Source organism: Anabrus simplex, chromosome 4 (genome assembly GCF_040414725.1).
Source record: "Anabrus simplex isolate iqAnaSimp1 chromosome 4, ASM4041472v1, whole genome shotgun sequence".
Lineage (NCBI taxonomy): Eukaryota > Metazoa > Arthropoda > Insecta > Orthoptera > Tettigoniidae > Anabrus > Anabrus simplex.
Window position 1 is genome coordinate 365,854,144 of NC_090268.1, and position 9,490 is coordinate 365,863,633.

Below are 9,490 nucleotides of genomic sequence, written 5' to 3' on the forward strand. Positions count from 1 at the left end.
GCTGCAAAAATTTCACAAACAGCAGTAAAATACTGTATATACTAGGCTTGGTGTACGTTTGACCGAAATAGGCCTACATCAAACCAATGCCCAAACACAATATGAGAGTAATATATATACTTCAGGACCACAATGGAGGGGAAAAAAGAAAGAGCCTCAATAGAAAAATTTATTTATTCATTAATCACCAATGGCATATGGCAACAAAAGTAAACTCTCAAGGGCAAAAGACAAACATTTACCGGTACCAGGAAATCCTCACTCATCATAAGTCTGTGAAAATGGAACATTATCAAGCACCATACATACACAAAAACTAGATGACAACATAATAATAACAATAACAAATAAAGAGATGCATAAAATGCAACTAAGGTAATATTTCACTACAAAGACATCTGCTAAAATAGTCTTAGTCTGAAGCACGTTACAAAATGCACATATCACTTTTCAAGTGCAATAACATAAAAAAAGAAAATATTCAGCAATATTCACCCATAGTACAGAAACAAGTCATGCAAATATGTAAAGTAGTTTAAGAATGAATTTGTATACACATCAACCTGATTCACTGACAGTGATTAGAGGGAAAATGAAAAAAAAAATTAAAATCTCTTTATTTGCAAAAGAGGTGTCTACCTCGGTGGCAAATGGTACAATAAAATACATTATTGTCAAGCACTATTTTTGTCTAGAATACAATAATACGCAATTTAGACTAACAATTATTTCTATTAAACAAACAGCTCATCTTTAATAACTTTATATTGTTTACAAAATTCTACTTATAACATCTCCTATACTTACAAACATAGTCAACTCATATACAGTATGTGGAATAACTTCAAATAATACCATACAACTGGTATAAGATTAAAATATACATTGCATTTATTTACTTTATAACCCATTTTGTTGGGTTGCATAACGATTTTTGCCACCACTTTTCAGAGTTCCTGAAGGGCCTTCACAGGTATCGTAGCGATCCGAGGGCCCTCGAAGTCCCACTGTACTTTACCCCTACAGGCAGTCCCCTACATTGGCTGTCCAAACTCCATGAACCAGGGGATGAAATTAATTATTTTCACACACATTTTTATTTACAATAGCCTGCACTGGTCGAATGCCCTCTATTCATTTATTTTCTCTGTTGCTGTTTATACTCTTCTTGAATATCTATACAGATTTTGGAAAAGGATCAAAGACTACCCCTGGTAAACTGTTCCACTCCTTCACACCCTTCCCAATGAATGAAAATTTACCACATTCACTTCTGCTAAAATTTCTTCCAATTTTATACTTGTGGTCAGTTCTGCCGATATAATTATTTTCCAACTGAAGCCTTTCACGGATTTATCCCCATGCTTCTCCTGTATAGGCTCTATATAATCCTATAAGTCTAGTTTTCTCCCTTCTCTTATTTAAAGTTTCCCACCCAAGTTCCTCTAACATTTCTGATATACTACTTTTCCTCCTGAAATCCCCTGTTACAAATCTTGCTGCTTTCCTCTGCACACTATCTATTTCTTTTATTAGGTATTCTTGGTGAGGATCCCAAATACTGTTTGCATATTCCAATAATGGACGAACCATATTTAAGTAACTTTTTTCTTTTAATTCTTTGTTGCATCATTTAAGTAGCCTCATTATGACATGTAACGATCTGTATGCTTCCCCATAAATGTCATCAACATGACCCGTCCAGTGCAAATAACATTTAAATCTCACACCTAAGTATTTGCACTTGCCATCTTTTGGGATAACTACCTCATCCAAAGTATATTCAAATTCAGTTTTAAAACTCCTGTTTGTAAATGTTGTAACAGTTGATTTGAATTCATTAACCTTCATATTATTCTCTTCAACCCATTGTTGGATACTCTCAAGGTCTCTTTGTAATTCTGAACAATCCTCAATGTTATTTATTTCCCTATAAACAGTTATGTCATCTGCATACAATCTTATTTTTGATGTTATATTGTTCCCTAAATCATTTGTGTATTTTAAGAAAAGCAACTGACCGATTATACTGCCCTGTGCAATTCCCTTCCAAACTGTCTCTTCCTGTGATATATTATTTCCTACTTTGACTTTCGGAACCCTTGAATTTAGAAATGTTCTTATCCAACGTATAACCCTTACGTCCAATCCTATTCCCTCCAATGTCTTTAATAATATTCCATGTTCCACTCTATCAAAGGCTTTGGAAAGATTTATGGCTATGCAATCCAACTGGCCTCCTGAATCCAACTGATCTGATATGTCCTGCTGAAATTCTACCAGTTGTGCCTCACAGGAAAATTTCATTCTAAATCCATACTGGCTCCTCATGAACCAATTTTTATCATCATATATCCTTCTGATGTACTTTGCTATTAAACTCTCCAATATTTTACAAACTATACTGGTCAGGCTGATTGGTCTGTAGTTCTCTGGTTTCCTTTTATCAACCTTTCCTTTATAAATTGGTATTATTATAGATTCCTTCCATTCCTTTGGTATTACCCTATTATTTATGACATAGTCAAAGAGAAATTTTAAATAAGGCACTATGTACCACCCCAGTAATATGATCACTTCCTGCTGCTTTTCCTTGCTGAAGCAGTTGGATTTCTCTGAAAATATCTTCATTTGTGAATGAGAAGCTTCTTGTTTCCCTTTGTGTCTCTCCCACTCTATCTTCTGTTACGGTTTCCAACTCCTGACAATCTTCTACTAAATCTCTGAATTCCCTACTAAATAGATTTGCTTTCTCAGCATCTGTTAAATAATCCTTCTCCCACCATTGTAGGAATTTGGATTCCTTTTCCATTTCGATTCCTAATATATGAATACAGCTTTTCCCATTTTCCTTTGTGGTCATTACGCTCTTGAAGTAAGCCATTAATATATCTATTTTTTGCTTCCTTTTTCACTCTATTCAGTTCCCTCATTAACTGTTTTCTAGTTTCTCTATTCTCCCTACCTTCTTTGACTTTCCTGTTTACTAATCTACATTTTCTTTTCAATTTTCTTATTTCCCTTGTATAATAAACAGGGTCTTAGGTCATTTTACCCTTCTTAACAGGTACAAATTTCTTCTCTCCTTCCCAAATGATTCCTTTAAATTTTGCCCAATATGTATCCACATTACTCCCTTCACTTAGCCAACAACTGAATTGTGATTTAAGGTAAGTCTCAAATTCATAAACTTTATTTTTTCGGTATAATTTCTTGTCTTGTTTGACCCTCTTATTAAGTATTTTGGTACGAGTCCTACATCCATTATTACAGCCTTATGGTCACCTATTCCTTCAATTGCCTCAGTTTTATTAATAATTTCTCATGGTTTAACTAAGAATACATCTAGGAAGGTATTGAGACGAACCGGTTCTTGTACCACTTGCGTAAATCCACCCTCCCAAATTAACTTATTTGCCAGTTTCTGTTCATGGGCTTAACTTGCAGCTCCATTACATTCAACTTCAGGCAAGTTTAGATCCCCCCCCCAATTATTACCATATCATTATTATTGTTTCCATGAGTATAATCTATTATTTTCTCAAATATTTCCATGTCTCTTTGCTCTCTTCCAGGCCTATATTTTCCTATCATTCCTACCTCCTTCATATTATCACAAACTAATTTTATCCCTAACATTTCATCCCGATCATCAATAAACCATTCATGTGAACAATAAGTTTCCTTCACCAGAATAAACACCCCCACTTTTTATCTCCTCGGTCTCTACGATATACTGCATACCCTTCTGGAAATACTTCTCTATTACCCACCCCTTCTCTCAACCATGATTCCATTCCTATCACCACACCAGTCTCATAAAATTCCATCAATGTACCGAATTTTAATTGTTTATTTACTACACTTTGACAGTTTACCAAAAGCAATCTCAGACCCTCTTCCTCCCTAAAACTTGACTGTTACAATTGGTTAACATTTGACTCATGAGTTGATAACATCCCTGGAACCCAGATCCTTGTACATAGGTCTTGATTTAAGGATCAGGGTTTTTCTGGCAAATTTCCCTACAGGTGCAGGCTGAACAACCAGGTGCCATTCAGACAGAAATCGAATTATCTCCGAATAGCTCAGAAACAGGCGGTCTCCTCACGAACCCGGATGCTAGTAAAACTGTCGTTAATCTTTCCAAGAAATACTTGGACGAGAACCATACGGCAGTTCTAGCTAGGGGTCTTAATTTCGCTGTCGTTCCCTCTAAAATATCCACTGAGGAGTTAATTACTTCCTTTGAGGCAGTCATTCACGAACATTCTACAGTTGAGACTGAGGAGTTAAGACAGAAATGTGTGTGACTCATAAGGTCCGTTGTTGCACCCACGCCCAATTTAACAAGAGGCGAAAGGAGAGCTCTGAAGGAACTAAGAGATGAATCTGAACTGACCATTCTCTCAGCTGATAAGGGTAATGTGACACGTTATGGACACTGGCGAGTATAAGAATAAGATCTCGGCTATATTGGCAGAGCCTGTTTACAGACTGAGCTCACGTGACCCCACCACCCGTGTTTTCAACGCCATCGTGAAGCTCTTAAGCCAATCTTTAATTCCAAAAGAGGAGGCTAAACATCTGTCCCCGGGGGTGCATTGCCACCTAGTTTATATGGACGGCCTAAGGTCCATGAAAAGGTGTTCCCTTAGACCTATTGTTATTGCGATAGGTTCTCCTACGTATGCTCTGGCAAAATACCTACGAATATTGCTTCAGCCATATATGGGACGTACTGAATCATACGTCAGGAACTTTCGGTATTTCGTCAAAAAGCTGCCAAACATAACCCTTCAACCCAATGCACTTTTGGTGAGTTTCGATATGGAGTCCTTGTTCACTAAAGTGCCGATTGACTCGGTCACGTCTCTCATTGAGCGTCTGTTCCTTGAAGACATTGCTAAGCTATTTCCAGCTATTTCTTGTGGGGTGGGAATTTTTACGAACAGACGGTCGGAGTGGCTATGGGATGTCCACCTTCAACCGTAGTGTCTAATATCTTTATGGTGCATTTTGAGGAGCCGGCTATTGCTTCGGTGCCCGTCAAATCTACGATATGGTGGAGGTATGTTGATTATGCATTTGTGGTCTGGACAGAAGGTCCCGAAAAACTTCAGCTATTTCTAAACCACCTAAATCTGCAACATCCTTCAATTAAATTCACTATGGGAATGGAGTCGGACGGATGCCTTCCTTTCTTGGGTGTTCTAGTAAGAAAGAAACCGGACGGCTCTTTAGGACATACCGTCTATCGTAAGCCTACCGACACAAATCGCTATCTTCATGCAGATTCTCACTACTATCCAGCACAAAAACAAGGCATTCTCACGACACTCGCCAAGAGGGCGAGACGAATTTGTGAGCCATCAGATATCCAAGTGGAGATGGACACGCTCAAAGACACGTTCAAGGGTAATGTTACAGCGATTTGCAGATTTATAGACCCCTACATCCCAGAGAAACGACCAAGCAAAGCTCACAGAAGGAAGAAGTGTTTAGCACTGCCACTAAAATTGCTCACAGTCTGAGTAAAACCAAGGACAAATTGTCCCCACTTTAACATCCTGGAGCATACGAAATTCCTTGTACTTGCGGTAAGGTATACATCAGCCAAACATGCCGGTCCATTGGTACCCGTATCAAGGAACATGAACGTAATATTCGTCTCAACCAGCAAGACAAATCGGCAATAGCTGAGCACGCTCTATCGTCGGGTCATGATATCATGTTCGAAAGTGCTCGAGCTCTCACCCACACTAATCACTACAGGCCCAGGATTGTACGGGAAGCTGTGGAAATACGTAGAAATCCTAACAGTTTCAAAAAGGACACTGGCTATCAATTAAGTAATACCAGGTTGCCAGCCATTAAAGATTTACGTAGGTAGTTCCCTTCCCTGTCCCTTCACTATTGTTATTTCGTTTCGGTGTTTTCCAAATTCATACGTTGCTCATCGCCGGATGTTTTGTTCCAGGCTTGTGTCAATGTCATGTGTTAGGTACACATGTTATGTGACCCTCTTAGACTGATTCTGATGGTTCGGTCATCTTTCACTTCGAACGCTAAAAGCTGTGCCACGTCCGGGGAGCAATGTGGTGACGAATGAACGCACCGTTTCCACTTCTAATATACGCCTAAATTTCAAAAAGTCATCGTTTAAGAAGCCTTTCTCGTTGACAGTCGAAATTTTCTTTTGACGACGCAAATCACAGTTCTCTGCGAAACGTAAAGAATTTCACCTTATTTTCTTGATACGGAATAAGCCCAAAAGCCTATACAGTATCATGTCTATAAGAACGGGCCGTGAAAGCATCAATGGCAATAGTTTGTTCTGGTTTAGCAAGGGTTCCACAAAACAATTAGCGGCTGCAGTTAGCTCAGCTAGTTGTTATTTTGTTCCTCTAAAGCTTTTATAGGTCTTCCACCATCATAAATATGCGGACAAAAAGCACACAAACACAACAAGAATTCTGAAAATATCGAACAATATTACGAAGAATGAATGTAGTCAGAAGTACGACGGTAATTATTTGTAGATTTATGGAGATGTATGAGTAGGTGAGCAACTTACAAACGTTACATATAATCACAATTAATCATTTATGTGCAATACTAACAATAGCTGAGCGATTCTTATAGGTTAGCTAGAAACATGACATTTTTAAATAGGTGGCAATGAATCTTGGGTTAGATACCCGTGTACTTACTTGAATAGCTGATATGTTAGGGCTATATTGTATATTACTTATTATCCTAGTACTTAGTTAGCAAGAATGGTTACATAAAGGCAGTGAATTAAATGCTCCTCAATTTAACACCAAGATAGGCCTATATAATTTGGGTTTGGAATGTTATTATCCATTGTAGCGAGTTCTTTGTAAAGAATATTCGTACTATATCACGCCGGATTTCTACTGTGCTTAATTTTGGAATATTTCAGGAACAACTATAGTGTAGGGAGGTTGCATACATATAGGTTTCGAATTTTGGCTTTCTCGATTAGTAGTAGATCCAACTTACAGTTGTCGGGTGCGGTCTGAAGCAATAAAACTGCAGTATTGTTGGGTCGAAAATCCATAACTAGACCAGAAATCGAACCCGGGGCTCCTTATAGCAGAGGCCAGCACGCTAACTATTTAAGGGTGGAGCCGGATATTCACTGAAATCAATACACTGCACAGAACCACGTCAATTTAAGCTGGATGTACAATGTTTTATAATATTCATTGAAATCATCACACTGTGCAGAAAAATACCCCCCGCGGATTGAGGTTTTAAATAACAACCCCTATGTCTCCTGCCTGTCGTTAGAGGCCACTAAAAGTGCTGCCAGTGGCTCTTAACTTGGATACGTGCGTGGGTGACCACGGCCCCATTAGCCGACTCCTGACATTGCTTCCACTCGTGGGGGACTACTGTACATTGACAATGTCCTGAACATTGATGCTTTAACCGCCCGTACTTATAAACATGATATAGGCTTTTGGGCGTATGCCATGTCGAGAAAACTATTGTTAATTAATGTTAATCAATACTGCACATATAGCCTTCATTGGCCTTTCTCCTCACAGTTGGTGGTTGTGATTATTGTTTACGAGGAAATACAATTGGGCAACTACAGTATCCTCTATTATTACTAATCAAAGGGGAAAATTGGAAGGGGACGGACACTTCGAAGAATAAAGAAATCGGCCAAAGAAAGGCAAGGGCCACGTAGGGCGTGAAAACGAAAAAACTTCCTAGGCCTCTATACGCAATACCGCGGGGTCGAAAAAGAACATGAGGTGACCAAGGGAGGGCGGATAGGATAGATGAAATTAGGAGTCTGACGCAGGTGAGTGGAAGCAATGTCAGGACTCAGCTAAGGGCCCACGCTCCATAGTGAAGATTCACTGGCACTCCTTTTAGTGGCCTCTTACTACAGGCAGGAGACACCGTGGGTGTTATTCTACCACTCCCCCCACAGGTTTTTTTTCTGCACAATGTGATAATTTCTATGAATGTTATTAAACACTGTATGTCCAGCTTAAAATGACGTGTACCGAGCTCGATAGCTGCAGTCCCTTAATTTGGGCAATTATCCAGTATTCGGGAGATAGCGTGTACGAATCCTACTGTCATCAGCCCTGAAGATGGTTTTCCGTGGTTTCCCATTTTCACACCAGGCAAATGCTGGGGATGTACCTTAATTAAGCCTTAATTAAGGCCACGGCCCCTTCCTTCCTAATCCTGGCCCTTTCCTGTCCCATCGTCGCCATAAGACGTATCTGAGTCGATGCGACGTGAAATAACTAGTAATAATTTGATCTGTTTCTGTGTAATGTGCTGATTTCAATGAATGTCCCGTTCCATGACCAGATGGTAAGCGTTCTGGCCTTGGACCAAAGGGTCCCGGGTTCGATTTCGCGCCGGGTTGGGGATTTTGGCCTAACCTTCATTGGTTAATTCCGATGGTTCGGGGTCTGGCTGTGTGTCCCGTCTTGAGCATTAGAATTCATGACAGTAGGGCTCCATTCTCACAGACGCGCAGGTCACCTATGAGATGTCAAATCGAAAGACCTGCAACAGGCCTCTCCGGAGGCCATACGCCATGCATTTATTTTTGTTTATTTATTTATTTCAATGAATTGTATTAAATAATGTACATCTAGCTTACATGGACGTGTTTCTGTACAGTGTTCTTAATGAATGTTATTAAATACCAGTACTGTACATACAGCTTATATTGACGTTTTTCAGTACACTATCCCGATTTCAATAAAGGTCATTAAATACTATATTGGTACAAAGAAAGTAACATTAGTTATATCCCATTTATCCTAATCTCCTCCCCTCACACAAAATACGTGAACTAATTAAAAATATTCCGAACAGGATTTTTATAAAATTTGATTACCGTACATCATTTAGATCAATTTTGTTTGTATAAAGTTGCGCCGTTCCCGCGTCCAGGCATGGACTCAAGAGATCCTGACTAGCTCTACCGACTGAGTCCTACGGGTGTGAGTTCCGTAATAGAAAAACGTCCAGGTCGATTAATGGTAGTTTCTAACTAACGCAGAAAGACGTCTCTTACTCGTATCTAGTTAGGTACCATATTCTTATTAACTCTTATAGAAATTATCGTCGCTTGAAACTACTACAGTCTTACAACTAATTCTTATTCTAAGAACACAGAGAAAGAGTGTTTAGGTTTCACTATTCCATATTTATTTTAAATATTAAGTCAAATATTCAAGAAAATTATCTCAAATTTTTACCAATGAAGTCGTTCTTGAAATGAGTGACTCATTGTCAACCCTATAGTCTATATCCGTCAACAACTTTCAGAAAAATTACATCTTCCGAATTCATCCTAAATAAATGTCTTCTCGGATCATATTATTTCCTTTCATAAGCCCATAAATCTCCAAAATCATAAATTATTAGCATAAATTCCATGTAACATCTGGGAAATTTTTGAAAAAGCAGCTATGTTTTCCTT